The sequence below is a fragment of the Oryctolagus cuniculus genome, chromosome 9 (assembly GCF_051225735.1).
Source record: "Oryctolagus cuniculus isolate XC-2025 breed Fujian yellow rabbit chromosome 9, ASM5122573v1, whole genome shotgun sequence".
In the NCBI taxonomy this organism is placed as follows: Eukaryota; Metazoa; Chordata; class Mammalia; order Lagomorpha; family Leporidae; genus Oryctolagus; species Oryctolagus cuniculus.
This window is the reverse complement of record NC_142875.1, coordinates 126,437,803-126,453,211: the sequence shown is the minus strand read 5'-3', so window position 1 is coordinate 126,453,211 and position 15,409 is coordinate 126,437,803. Positions and strand designations below refer to the sequence as shown.

General features: G+C 44.1%; 1 protein-coding gene across 1 annotated transcript in view; it reads left to right on the top strand.

The window, feature by feature from the left end:
- LOC138843661 (uncharacterized) overlaps positions 1 to 15,409 on the top strand; it is a 180,635-nt gene that overhangs the window by 23,047 nt on the left and 142,179 nt on the right. The window contains exon 5 of the mRNA XM_070048361.2: positions 13,778 to 13,850. The gene's annotated coding sequence lies outside the window, so the exon portion shown is untranslated. The remainder of the gene's footprint in view (positions 1 to 13,777; positions 13,851 to 15,409) is intronic.

Here is a 15,409-nt window from a genome sequence, read left to right as displayed (position 1 = left end):
TTCTTTGTGTCTCCCTCTGTCTTTCTGATGCTCTGCCTTTCAAACAAACAATCTTTTAAAAAGCAAAGAAATGGCTGGCGCCGTGGCTCAATGGGCTAATCTTCCACCTAGTGGCGCCGGCACACCAAGTTCTAGTCCTGGTCGGGGCGTCAGATTCTGTCCGGGTTGCCCCTCTTCCAGGCCAGCTCTCTGCTGTGTCCCGGGAAGGCAGTGGAGGATGGCCCAAGTGCTTGGGCCCTGCACCCCATGGGAGACCAGGAGAAGTACCTGGCTCCTGCCTTCGGATCAGTGCAGTGCACCGGCCGCAGCGCGCCAGCGGTGGCGGCCGTGGGAGGGTGAACCAACGGCAAAAGGAAGACCTTTCTCTCTGTCTCTCTCTCTCACTATCCACTCTGCCTGTCAAAAAAAATAAATAAATTAAAAAAAAGCAAAGAAATTAGAGGTCTCTCATCAATTACTTTGGAAATTCACAAGACAGTTTAATTTGCCGAGCTCATTGAGCTTCATCAACATTAGCTCTGATCACCTACTAAAGAGAAAGATGAAAAATAGGGTGTGTAGTGAAGAATATCAAGGATATTATTGGTATTCTTGGACAACATAGCCACTTCTCTCCACTGAAAACATAAAACATAAACATTAAAGTGGTTGTTTTACCCCAGTAAGGATTAAGCAAAAGCAAAAAGGTATATTGAAGTGAAAAAAGTTAAGGGAGGCCGGCGCCGCGGTGCCGGCACAGCGGGTTCTAGTCCCGGTTGGGCCGCCGATTCTGTCTCAGTTGCTCCTCTTCCAGTCTAGCTCTCTGCTGTGGCCCGGGGAGGCAATGGAGGATGGCCCAAGTGCTTGGGCCCTGCACCCACATGGGAAACCAGGAGGAGACACCTGGCTCCTGGCTTCGGATCAGCGCAGTGCGCCGGCCCTAGCGACCATTTGGGGAGTGAACCAATGGAAGGAAGACCTTTCTCTCTGTCTTTCTCTCTCTCACTCTCTAACTCTGCCTGTCAAAAAAAAAAAAAAAAGTTAAGGGAATTGAGTTGTATTTTTCACAAGAAGTCTTGACTGTATTGCTAAGCACTCTGATTTTCATTATGCAGGGTTGTATACCTGGCACAGTCTTGTATTGTTAGATTCAAGAAAAGGGCAAGAAAGGGCATCAGTATTTCTTAGGTGTGTTCACATAGGATGAGTAACATTTGCGAGAGTGGCTAGCTACACATTCTATCAGCTTGTGAAAGGCTTCTCTGCCCTGAGATGCTTAATAAAATTCCAGGTTTTTCTGCCTGGCTTCTTAAGCTATCACAGTATCTTTCCCTGCCTAGCTGATGACAGTTCAGTGAAACGCAGATGTGAGGTAGTTCATTTAATTCAATCTATATTTATGTATTTAATCATTTTATTTTTAGATCTTTTTGATGTATTTAAAACTCATATTTTCATTTATTCCACACTTAAAAGTTGGTTACTTGGAAATGCATCAAAATAACGAAGGATTATTGGGGGTTTAAAATAACGTGAAAATAACCACCCATAGTTGTATGAAATCTACTTTCTATGACTGTTCTGGATACCAGCCTGTGAAATCCCTGAATTTGGCAGGTGTTGTCCCTCCCAGCCTTTTTCACTCCTCTGCCTCCCTGCTGATCCTGATCTGTGCCAGCCTTGAAGGGGGGGTGTGGGCCGTTGTAGGCTCCTTGGAAGAGTCAGTCCTTTAGTCATCCGGCAGTGATTAAAATCGTGGTGCAAGTTTTACAGGAACACTTCTATCACTGTTGTGAACATAACAGTCCTCTCTAATTTTAGGCTCCTGGCAGTCTATTTTTAACTCATGCAATTAACAGAGAGAAAATAGAAGTTGTTTGAAGGAAAAGCACTCATGTTTAATAGACCAGTAGACTGAAATGAATTAAATCCATGAAAGATAGTAGAAAATAAAGAAGAAAATCAGACATCATCATTATCATCATCGTAATTATTATTATTTTTCTGGAAATTTTCAAATGTTGGACAAACGTAGTAGAAAACAGCACTTGTTAAAAATGATGTGTTCAGAAAACTATAAACTCCTAGAACAAAACAGACAAAAATCTAGGTGGCCTTTAGTTTGGTCATGCTTCTTAGTTGCATCACGAAAAGCACAACTCCACCTTGCGGCGCCGGCACACCGGGTTCTAGTCCCGGTTGGGGCGCCGGATTCTGTCCCGGTTGCCCCTCTTCCAGGCCAGCTCTCTGCTATGGCCAGGGAGTGCAGTGGAGGATGGCCCAGGTGCTTGGGCCCTGCACCCCATGGGAGACCAGGAAAAAGCACCTGGCTCCTGGCTCCTGCCAGGATCAGCGCGGTGCGCCGGCTGCAGCGGCGGCCATTGGAGGGTGAACCAACGGCAAAAGGAAGACCTTTCTCTCTCTGTCTCTCTCTCTCACTGTCCACTCTGCCTGTCAAAAAAAAAAAAAAAAAAAAAAAAAAAGAAAAGCACAACTCATAAAAAAGGTCAATGCGCTGCTCTATTAAAATTAAATAATGTCTATTCTGCAAAAGATAGCATTATGGGAGTAAGAGCCATGGACTGGGAAGAAATCTTTGCGAAACACATATGAGATCCAAAACTGCTATCCAAAATAAACAAAGAACTCAAAAATCTAAACAATAAGACAATTTAAAAACTCTAAGAAGGGGGCTGGCATTGTGGCATAGTGGTTAAGCCGCCACCTGCAACTCTGGCACCCCATATGGGCACCAGTTTGATTCCCAGCTGCTCCGCTTCCAACCCAGCTCCCTGCTAATGGCCTGAGAAATTAGCAGGAGATGGCCAAAGCCCTTGGGCCTCTGCACCCGTGTGGGAAACTGGAATGAAGCTATAGGCTCCTGCCTTTAGTCTGGCCAGCCCCAGCTGTTGCAGCCATTTGGGGAGTGAACCAGTGCATGGAAGATTCCACACACACACACACACACACACCCATTTCTCCTTCTCTCTCTGTAATTCTTTTAAATAAATGAATAAATTTGTAAAAATCCATTTAAAATGAGAACACTGTCAGCAAAGCAGATCTATAAATGGCAAATAAACACACAAAAAGATGCTCAACATCATGTGTCAGAAGGAATTTGAAAATTAAAACAGCCACAATGCCACAACATTCCTGTAAGAATGGCCAAAATCCAGTACACTGATGACATCCAATGTTGTTGAGGATGTAGAGAAACAAGAACCCACATTTATTGCAAGTAGAGATACAAATTGGTGCACCCACTTGCAAACACTATGGCAGTTTTGTATGAAAATAATCATAGTCTTACTATATGGTTCAGCAATAATGCTTTTTAGTATCTACCAAAAGCTAAGTTTTATTTGCCAAACTCACAGAAATGTACACAGCATCTTTATTCATGATCATCAAAACCAAGATGTCTTTTAATAGGTGGATGAATAAATTGAGATTCAATCAGAGATTGGGATACTTTTCAGCGATTAGAAGTAAGTGAGCCGGCGCCGCGGCTCAGTAGGCTAATCCTCCGCCTTGCGGCGCTGGCACACCGGGTTCTAGTCCCGGTCGGGGCACTGGATTCTGTCCTGGTTGCCCCTCTTCCAGGCCAGCTCTCTGCTGTGGCCCGGGAGTGCAGTGGAGGATGGGCCCAGGTCCTTGGGCCCTGCACCCATGGGAAACCAGGATAAGCACCTGGCTCCTGCCTTCAGATAGGTGCGGTGCGCCGGCCGCAGCGCGCCGGCTGCGGTGGCCATTGGAGGGTGAACCAACGGCAAAAGGAAGACCTTTCTCTCTGTCTCTCTCTCTCACTGTCCACTCTGCCTGTCAAAAAAAAAAAAAAAAAAAGTAAGTGAGCTGTGGCTGGCGCTGTGGAGTAATAAGTAAAGCTGCTGCCTGCAGTGCTGGCATCCCTTATGGGTGCGAGTTCGGGTCCCGGCTGCTCCACTTTTGATCCAGCTCTCTGCTATGCCCTGGGAAGGTAGTAGAAGAGGCCCATGTCCTTGGCCTCCTGCACCCTGTGGGAGACCTGAAAGGGGCTCCTGGCTCCTGGCTCCTGGCTTCGTATTAACGCAGCTCCAGCCATTGTTGCCAGTTTAGGGAGTGAGGCAATGGATGGAAGACCTCTCTTTCTCTCTGCCTCTTCTCTCTCTGTGTAACTTTGACTTTCAAATAAATAAATAAATCTTAAAAAAATAAAAGAAGTGAATGAGGTATCAAGTCACAGAAACACATGGAGAACATTTCATTGCTTATTATGCAGTGAAAATGCTAATCTGCAGATGCATACTGGATGATTCTAATTGTATGACATTCTGGAAAAGGCGAAACTGTGGTGACAGCTGAAAGAGTAGAGGTTGCTGGGGGCTCTGCAGGAGGGTGAGATGCATAGGTGCAGCACAGGGGACATTTGTACAACACTAGTGGTGGACACATGTCATTGCATATTTGTCAAACCCATAGAACCATTAAATAAGGAGAGTGAACCCTAAAGTAAACGTGGACTTTAGTTAGTAGCAATGTCTTAGTATTAAATTAGCAGTTAGGACAAATGTACAACACTAATTAGAGATGTTAAAAATAAAGGAATTTGGGATTTGATAGTGAGGTGTACAGTATTTTGGAACCCTCTGTATTTTTTGCATGACTTTTTTTTCTGTTAGCCTAAAACTACTTAAGAGATAATCTATTGGCCGGCGCTGTGGCTCACTTGGCTAATCCTCCACCTGCGGTGCTGGCACCCTGGGTTCAAGTCCCAGTCGGGGCGCTGGATTCTGTCCCTGTTGCTCCTCTTCCAGTCCAGCTCTCTGCTGTGGCCTGGGAGGGCAAAGGAGGATGGCCCAAGTGCTTGGGCCCTGCACCCGCATGGGAGACCAGGAGGAAGCACCTGGCTCCTGGCTTCCGATTGGCGCAGTGCCAGCCGTAGCGGCCATTTGGGGGTAAACCAACGGAAAAGGAAGACCTTTGTCTATGTCTTTCTCTCTCTCACTGTCTAACTGTGCCTGTCCAAAAAAAAAAAAAAAAAAAAGATAATCTATTGATTTAAAAATGAGGCATTTCTCTTATATTAAAGACTTGTCCTGGCATTGCCTTGGATTCCGTGTGAATTTCATGCCCTGAGCCTGCCTATCTGAGAACTTTTGGTGGCTAGGTGCTTTACAGTGGCATCCTGAAGGAGTCTGAGCAATTGCAGGAGCCAGAGTAAAACAGGATGGAAAGGCACTGACTGGGTTCACAAGTGCAGCGATGGAGCCAGTTTGTACCTTGCAGGGAGAGAGATGTACAGTTCTACCATTTAGTTTACTGGGCTCCTGGAACCTTAGGGTGGTGAATCAGAAACAGAAGGTCTTTCTGTTCAGTCATTTCTATGGATTAATAAATACACACATCTCTTCTTTACCCAACAGAAGGGGTAAATTAAGGTGGACCAAGCAGGATAAAAAACATTTTAATATATTAGACTGAACTAGTGCCAGGCAAGGAAAGGAACACGTAAGATTTAGAACTCGGGGAAACCATCCATTCTGTGTTCATTATGTCCATTGACATTGAAACATAAAGACATATCTAAGTGTATATTATTTGATATACAGCACAGTGGAGATATTTACAGATTCTGTAATAATTCTGAGTACAAGCTTTGGCCTTAGACCCTGGTTCTAATCTCCATTCTGCCCTTAGTACTGATTGAAGGCCAGTTACTTACAATTCTTTCTTTAGTTTCTCCATGGAGAGAGCTCAGAGCAATATTTACCTAATAGGATAATTGTGAGGAATAAATGTGATACTTACAAATGCATAGCCCAGAGCCTGTCACACAAGGAGTGTGTTCTAAATATCAGTAAACAATGCACGCTCCATCCTCAGGGTACCACTGATACTCTGCAAGCACCTGAAATCACCTGGAATGCTAGGTTGCTGCACTTAGACTGTACAGAGCTGGGGGGAAAGATGCAGCAGTTATTAGGAAAACTGCATAAACACAACTTCAGATACTTTGGTATGAACTGTGCATATGAAAGTAGCATAGACGACTACTTTTTTTTTTTAAGGATTTTTATTTATTTATTTGAGAGGTAGAGTTACAGACAGTAAGAGAAACAGAGAGAAAAGACTTCTTTCCGTTGGTTCACTCCCTAAATGGCTGCAATGGTAGGAGCTGCGCTGATCCAAAGCCAGCAGCCAGGTGCTTCTTCCCGGTCTCCCACGTGGGTGCAGGGGCCCAAGGACTTGGGCCATCTTCTACTGCTTTCCCAGGCCACAGCAGAGAGCTAGATGGGAAGAGGAGCAGCCAGGACTAGAACCGGTGCCCATATCGGATGCCAGCACTTCAGCAGGAGGATTAGCCTACTGCACCACGGGACCGCCCCGAGAAGGCTACTTTTGAAAATCCAAAGACTAAGCAAGATTTTCATACCAGTGCACCTACCAATGATTTGGTGTTTTAGAAACTCAAGGTACAGGGTGCTGACCAGTGTGTTTGGTTGCTGTGAGTTTGTTGTGCTGTTTGAGTATGTGTGTGTATATTTTTAATGTGCCAGAACAAAGGAGGAAAAGTCTAGGATGAGGGAAGTCAGATCAGAAGGTTTTGTCCATAATTCAGTACAACCTTATTCTAAGTCTTATCAGCATTACTGTGGATTGAATTCTCCCAGGGCTAGCATGAGTTCTGTCGCACAGCGTGATCTCTTAAATCTGCCAGCTTTAAACTGCAAAACATTTTAGGAGAGTTGAGGTTTGTCCAGTGATGGAAGGTGTTTCACATAGACTTTAGATCTTTGAAAAATGAGAGATGAAGAAAAAGAGAAAACCCAATTATTTTTCAAAACTTAAAACCAGGTACAGCTGCATTTCTGGAGATTAAGAATCATCTGTATAATTGTTCAGTTTTATTATGAACTAATTTCATAAGAAAAAATAGGTAAATCTAAAAATATGAAAATAGGCCAGCACTGCGGCTCACTAGGCTAATCCTCCACCTGCGGCGCCGGCACCCCAGGTTCTAGTCCTGGTCGGAGCACCGGTTCTGTCCCAGTTGCTCCTCTTCCAGTCCAGCTCTCTGCTGTGGCCCAGGAAGGCAGTGGAGGATGGCCCAAGTGCTTGGGCCCTGCACCCGCATGGGAGACCAGGGGAAGCACCTGGCTCCTGGCTTCAGATCAGCACGGTGCACTGGCCGCAGCGGTCACTGGGGGGTGAACCAACAGAAAAAGGAAGACCTTTCTGTCGCTCCCCGTCTTCGTGGAGGAACGACACAGGACCCTGCGCTGTTCTTTTGTCTGCTCGGCCCTCCCCGGGTTTGCTGCTGGTTCTTCCCGGGTTGGCTACCGTCCCTTCCACCTCCATGGAAGGGTGGTTCCCCCTGCCACTTTTCCCCACTTCCGCGGGGGAGCGGCACACTGCCGGCCGGCTCTCTCGGGGGCTGCACAGGTGTTCCTTCAGATAGATGTTCCCCCTTAGATGTTCCTCATGCATGTTGTCTCTCTCCTCCTTTATAGTCCTCTTCCACCAATCCCAACTCTGCTACCCACATGCCGAGTACGCTGCTCTCCTCCAATCAGGAGCAGGTCCTACAGTTTATTGGTTGAACTGGAGGCAGCTGTGTAGAAGCTGTTTCCTCCTCTCCCAGCGCCATATTGTGGGAGAGCAGATGCATAGAATAAGTCTTAATTCCGGTAACTTAGTCTAGTCCGAGTTGCTCCCAGTTGCTCCCCACACTTTCTCTCTGTCTCTCTCTCTCACTGTCTAACTCTGCCTGTCAAATAAATAAATTAAATAAATAAATAAATAAGTAAATGAAAATAAAGCTTTTCCTCTCCTCACTTTTAGAAAAATTAGATAATATAAACATATAGCATTACCATTAGATTATGTTTAATTACAATTCAATGGTGGTAAGTGCTTTTACATTATTATGTAAAATAATATAAATGCAATAATAATGCAAATGTGAAATGTAAAATACTTTTAAATTGTTATGCAACCATCACTACTATCTCCGGATCTTCCCTTACAGCACCCAGCTTTATTGAATTATCTACAAAAATTGTATGTAATTAGAGTATAAAACCTGGTTATTTGATGTATCTATGAAACTGGTCACTGGCATTGACGTAATTATCATATCTGTTGTCTCACTTTGTTTCTGTTTTTGTGTGTATGTGGTAAGAAGATTGAGCTCTGCTTTCTAGGTGTGTTGTTAGTACTCAGTATTTTATTTTATTATTATTTTTTTTTATAGGCAGAGTGGACAGTGAGAGAGACAGAGAAAAAGGTCTTCCTTTTCTGTTGGTTCACCCCCCAATGGCTGCTGCGGCCAGCGCGCTGTGCTGATCTGAAGGCAGGAGCCAGGTGCTTCTCCTGGTCTCCCATGTAGGTGCAGGGCCCAAGGACCTGGGCCATCCTCCACTGCACTCCCAGGCCACAGCAGAGAGCTGGCCTGGAAGAGGGGCAACCAAGACAGAATCCGGTGCCCCGACCGGGACTAGAATGTAGTGTGCCGGCACCGCAGGTGGAGTTTTAGCCTATTGAGCCGCGGCACCGGCCTATTTAATTATTAACTGCAGTCATCACAGCGTACTTTAGGTGTCCAGCTCTAACTCACTTTCCAGCTGGAGGTTTGAAGGTTTATACCTTTGACCAGCGTCTTGTTTTCCCTCCCCCTCAGTCCAGGAAGCCATCATTCTGCTTTCTGTTACTGTGAGTTAGACTTGTTTTGGATTCCACATAGAGGTGAGATTATACAGTATTTGACTTCCTGTATCTGATTTATTTCACTTCCAGTCATGTTCTCTGGGTTCACCCATGTTGTTGCAAGTGGCAGGATTTCTTTCTCTGAATGCCGAATGATAGTCTGTTGTAGGAACAGGCATTTTGACGTAGTGGGTTGAGCCACTGTTTGGGGTGCCCGCATCCCATGTTGGAGCGCTGGCTTGCGTCGTGACTACTCTGTGCTTCCATTCTACATTGCTGATAACATACCTGGAAGATATCCCTTGATGGCCCAGGGCCTTAGGTCCCTGCCACCCACATGGGAGAATAAGATGGAGTTCCTTGTTCTTGGCTTCTACCTGGCCTGGTCCCAGCTATTGTAGGCATCGAGCAGATGTAAGCTTGATCTCTCTCCCCACCTCCCCTTCCCCCGTCTACCTCTTGCCTCTCTATTCCCCCTCTCTGTTATTCTGCCTTTCAAATAATAACTATTTAAAAAATAGTCTATTGCACACACACACACACACACACATTGTCTTGACCTGTTTTCCTTTGCTGCAGCTGAACATCTGAGGCTGGGTGCTTCACAGTTCACTTAGCTCGCAGCTCTGGAGGTCAGTCCTGCAGTAGCATGGCACTGGCCTCTGCTTGACTTCCGGTGAGGATGTCGGAATGGCTGATATCCTGTGGCTGGAGTGAGTGTGAGAGTGGTGAGCAGGGATGGGCAGAAGACAGAAAATACATGGGGTGCTCTTGCTTTGTAACACTGTGTTCTAAGGGTAGCTAACCCAGTACCGAGAGGCTAACACATTCCTGTGCCATGGGTGTTAATTCCTTTTGAGAGTAGTGCCTCCATGGCCTAATTACCTCCCACTAGGCCTCAGCGTCTTACAGGTTGTGCCATCTCTCAGTACCATTACTTTGGGAAACAGAATATAGCATGTGCACAACATACACACATCACATTTTCTTTCACTGGTTGAAGGACACTTAAATTGCTTTCATTTTTAGACTATTGTAAATAATGGTGCAATGAATATCTCTTTAAGGTACTGCTTTTATTTCCTTTCAGTATTTATCCAGAGGTGGGATTACTAGATCTCATGATAGTGTTATTCTTTTTGTTTTATTGTTTATTTGTTTATCTGAAAGGCAGAGTGATGGAGAGAGAGAGGGAGAGATAGAGAGAGAGACTGACAGACAGACAAGGAGATGGGGAGGAGGGAAGAGAGAGGGAGAGAGAAACCTTTTATTCATTGGTTCACTCCCCAAATGGCCACCATGGCCAGGGTTGGGCCAGGCCAAAGCTAGGAGCCAGGAACTCCATCCTGATCTCCCACAGGGATGTCAAGGGCCCAAGGACTTGGTTCATCTTCCACTGTTTTCCCAGGCACATTAGCAGAGAGCTGGATGGAGATGGAATAGCCTGAACTAGAACTGGCACACATATGAGATCAACCAGTCACAGGTGGCAGCTTAACCCACTGGGCCACAAAAATGGCCCCTGGTGGTACTATTCTAGATTGTTTAGAAGTGTGTGTACTCTTTGGGGCCAGCACAGTGGCGTAACAGGTAAAGTTGCCACCTCCAGTGCCAGCATCCCATAAGAGTACCGGGTTGACTCCCAGCTGCTCGGCTGCTCCATTTCTGATCCAGCTTTCTGCTAAGGCCTGGGAAAGCAGTAGAAGACGGCCCAAGTCCTTGGGCTCCTTCCTCCACATTAGAGACCCAGAGGAAGCTCTTGGCTCCTGGCTTCAAATTGGTGCAGGTCTGCCACTGCAGCCAGTTGTGGAGTGAACCCTAGGACAGAAGGATGGAAGGATGGAAGATTGTCTCGTCTCCCCTCCCCTCCCCTCTCCTCTCCTCCCTCTCTCTGTCTCTTTCTCTGTCTCTTCCTCTTTCTCTTTCTCTTTGCCTCTTCTCCTCTCTTTGGAATTCTGACTTTCAAATAAATAAATAAATCTTTAAAAAGAGAAATGTATGTACTGTCTTACATAAAGGTTATACTAGTTTATATTCAGATCAACAGGGTGCCATGGTCTCCATTTCCCCAGATCCTCCCTAAAAGTTGCTACCTTTCAATATTTTTCTATCAGCCGCCAATTAGCAGTGAGGTGATACCTCATTGTGATGTCCAGCATCTTTTCATATGCCTGTTGCCTAATTTTAAGTCTTCTAGAAAGAGGTCTATTCAGTTCTTTTCCCAGTTTTTAGTTGAATTATCTTTTTTCCTGCTGAGTTGGATGAATTCCTTATAGTTTTTGGGGGTATTAATTCCTTACTTATGGTTTACAATTTTTTTTTTCTGTTTTTGTAAGAAAGGCCATTGGAATTAAGTGTTGTTAAAAGTCTCTCAATTTGGGGCTGGTGCTGTGGTGCAGCAGGTTAATGCCCTGGCCTGAAGTGCCATCATCCCATATGGGTGCCAGTTCGAGACCTGGCTGCTCCACTTCCCATCCAGCTCTCTGCTATGGCCTGGGAGGGCAGTGGAAGATGGCCCAAGTCCTTGGGCCCCTGCACCCCATGGGAAACCCGGAAGAAGCTCCTCGCTCCTGGCTTTAGATCGGTGCAACTCCGGCCATTGCAGCCAATTGGGGAGTGAACCAGCAGATGGAAGACCTCTCTCTCTCTCTCTCTCTCTCCCTCTCTCTCTCTCCCTCTCCCCCTCTCTCCCTCTCTCTCCCTCTCTCTCCCTCTCTCTCCCTCTCTCTCCCTCTCTCTCCCTCTCCCTCTCTCTGCCTCTCCTCTTTCTGTGTAACTCTGGCTTTCAAATAAATAAATAGATCTTTTTAAAAAACCTTCTATTACATTGATTTCTACTCTGATTTTTGTTATTTTCTTTCTTCTATTAAATTTGACCTTAGTTTGTTATTCTGACTCTTTGAAGTGTAAAGGTAAATTCTTTTTTTATTTCTTTTTTTAACTTTAATAAACATAAATTTCCGAAGTACAGCTTTTGGATTACAGTGGCTTCCCCCTCCCCCATAACTTCCCTTCCACCCGCAACCCTCCCAATTCCTGCTCCCTCTCCCATTCCATTAACATCGATTCATTTTCAATTATCTTTATATACAGAAGATCAATTTAGTATATATTCAGTAAAGCTTTCAACAGTTTGCACCCATACAGAAACACAAAGTGTAAAGTACTGTTTGAGTACTAGTTATAGCATTAATTCACATTAAGGACAGAGATCCTACATGGGGAATAAGTGCACAGTGACTCCTATTGTTTACTTAACAAATTGACATTCTTGTTTATGGCATCAGTAATCACCCTAGGCTCTTGTCATGAGTTGCCAAGGCTATGGAAGCCTTTTGAGTTTGCCAACTCTGATCTTATTTAGACAAGGTCATAGTCAAAGTGGAAGTTCTCTCCTCCCTTCAGAGAAAGGTATAAAGGTAAATTCTATACCTAAGATCTTCATCTTTTCTTGGGGCAGGTGGTTATTACTATAAACTTTCCTGTTAGAACTCTTTCATGGCAATCTATAAATTTTGATAGATTGTGTTTCCATTTTTATTTGTGTCAAGATATTTTTAACTTTTCCATTTTTAACTTTACCTTTTGATTTCTTCTTTCATTCACTGGTTGTTCAGGAATGTGCTCTTTAATTTCCAGGTTTTAAAATTTTTCAGTTTCTGCTACTACTGATTTCTAGTTTCATAACAATATGGTTAGAAAAGATAGTTCATATGATTTCAGTCTTCTTAACTTTGTTAAGCTGTGTTGTCTGGTCTCACCTACGATATGTCCTATAAAATGTCTTGTATGTACTTGAGAAGCGTGGATATTCTGCCCCTATTGGATGGAATGGTCTGTGCATGGCTGTCAGGTACACTGATTCAAAAGTGTAGATCAGGCCTGTTTCCATATTAATTTTCTATCTGGATGATTTATGAATTATTCAAAGGAGAGTATTGACTCTCCTACAACGCATACCTTGCTGCCTATCTCTGCTTTCATAGATGCTAGTATTACTTCATGTATTGTGGCGTAGTGATATTGAGTACAAATACATTGACAAATGTTTTCCTCTCTTGATATTTTGACCCCTTCATCATTGCACAAATACCTTCTTTATCTCTCTTTGTGGTCTGGGATGTAGTTTATTTTATGTGACAGAAGTAAATGCTCCTTGTCTCTTTTGGTCACTGTTTTCATACACTTTTCCTGTCCCTTCTCTTTCAGTCTCTGAGTCTTCTAACGGTGAAGTGAGCTGCTTGTAGGCAGCACACCGTTGGGCGTTGTTTTTCGGTCTCTTTTGCCACTCTGTGTTGTTTGATAGGAGAATTTAATTGTTGATAGGGAGAAACTGACTATGGCATCTTGTCAGCCATTTTTTGGTTTTTGGATCCTCTCCTGCTGTCTTCCCTGTGAGTCACTGATTTCCTTCATGATTTTCCTTTGTATTCATCCTTTGTGTTTGCTGTAGGTTTTTACACTCGTTACCTTAAGGCTCAGGTTTATGATCTTGGTTGCACCAGTCTAGTTAAAGCTCATAACTTAACTTTCATCACATAGAAAAACTGCACTCTTACTGAGATGCTACCACAATTTGTTTTTGATATCATGGTGAACATACTTTTGTGTTCTGTATCTACTAATATGCTATAGTAGCTGTTCTAGTAGAGTTATTACACAATGCTAATTATTAATTTTTGATAATTGAAAGGCAGAGAGACAGAGCCAGAGACAGACAGCTCCAGCTGTGTTTGGCCAAAGCCTGCAGCTTAGAACTCAACTCATATCACCCACATGGGTGCTAGGTGCTTGAGCCATCATCTGCTCCTTTCTGTGGTGTGCATTAGCAGGGATCTGGAAGTAGAGGTGGAGCTTGGCCTGGAAATCAGGCACTCCGACAAGGGATGTGGGCATCCCCAGAGGTGTCCTTACTATTGCATCAAATTTCTGTACCCTAGAATTACTTTTATACTTTGGTTCTTTAACCTTTGTTGGAAATTTTAAAGTGGTGTGCACATCATTATTATGGTACTAGAGTATTCTGAATTTGACTAGGGGCTTACATTTACTGATGGCTGAACATCTGTTTTGCTTTAACTTAATAACTGTAGCATTTCTTGTAATACAGGTCTCGGGGTGATTGACTCCCTCTGTCTTTGGATAAATAGCCTTTCCTCATTTCCAAAGGACAGTTTTTCAAGGTAAGGTGCTGTTAGTTTACAACTTTTTCCTTTCATTGTTTTGTGTACATTGTTCTGCTTCCTCTTGGCCTCCAAGAATTCTGTTGAGAAGTCCCCTGATGGCCTCATTGACATTCACTAGTATGTGATGTGCTTCTTGTCTCTTGCTGCTTTCAAAACTCTGTCTTTGCTGTTCTACATCTTGTTTACAAATATCTTGGTAAAATATTTGGACTGAATCTGGGAGTGTTGAAGCTTCCTATATGTTGAGAACCATACCTCTCTCCAGTTTTTGAATTTTTTTTTATTTGTTTAAATAAGCAATGTGCATTTTTCTCTCTCTTCTCCTTCTGTGGTTCTATGGATATTAGCTCTCTTGATGGTATCTCATAAATGCCTCAGCATTCTTCATTCATTTTCGTTCATTTTTCTCCTCTCACTGCATAATTTTCCATGGTCTTTGGGTTTGCTAATTGCTTCTTCTGTGTGATCAAATCTGCTGTGAACTTTGCATTGCGTGTTTTATTTGTTTGCATTCACTGGCTCCAAAATTTATTTTTCATATTTTCTGTTTTCAGCTTTTGTTTTGTTTTAGTGATCCTCCTGATTTCATTAAATTGCGTATTTTATATAGTTCACTCAGCTTTAGAACAATTATTTTAAATTTTTTGTCACTTGATTATTGGAGCTCCATTTCTTTAGAGTCGTTAGTGGAAGTTTATTGTGTTTCTTTGGTTGTGTCATGTTTACCTGATTCTTCATGATCCTTTTATTCTTCAATGAGTCACTATACATTTGAAGAAGGAGCCACTTTTTCTGGAGTTTATGGACTGGATTGCTTAGAGAAATGGTTTCATACTGTGGTACCTGATCTGGTAGTATGAGATACTAGTATGGGGATTTGTGGGGACTCCAAGTCCAGGGTGTATGGTGTCTTATAACTCAAGCAGCTGGAGTTTATTCCATGACATTGTCAACAGCATGATCCTTAGCAGCAACAACTACAGAAGATCCATGGTGGCAGTGAGGACTGTAGGGGTCCTCAGTGGCTCCTTTGGGTCCAACATTAAGGGTTATGAGTAGGGAGCAATGGTGACTGGGGTCAGTGTGTACATACTTGTCAGCAGGGACTTGCTGGCTACAGGCGTATGTGTGATAGCAGGGGGTAGCTGTGCCCACACATGAGGCGGTGAAGGCTTGGCCTAGAGGTGAGGGGTGGGGACAGTTCAGACAGATATTTCAGTGTGGGGACGCAGGAATTGGGGCTGGTCATGTGCATGACTGTGAATACAGGGGCTGAAGACTTGCACGTGGTAGTGGAGTCTAGTGACAGAAGTGAGGATTCAGAGACCAACTGTGGGTGCAAGTGCAGTGGTGGGTACATGTGATGGCAGGCGTGACTGACTACAAACACACATACAAACAGTTGCAGGAGCTGAGCCTTGGGATAAGCATGCATGTGGCCGCACAGGCCAGCCGTATGCAAAGATATGGCTGTCAGATCTGACGATGGGGATCAGGGCAGCTTTTGCGTGTGTACATGGATGTAGGTAAGACACAGGTGTACATGTGTTGGTGAG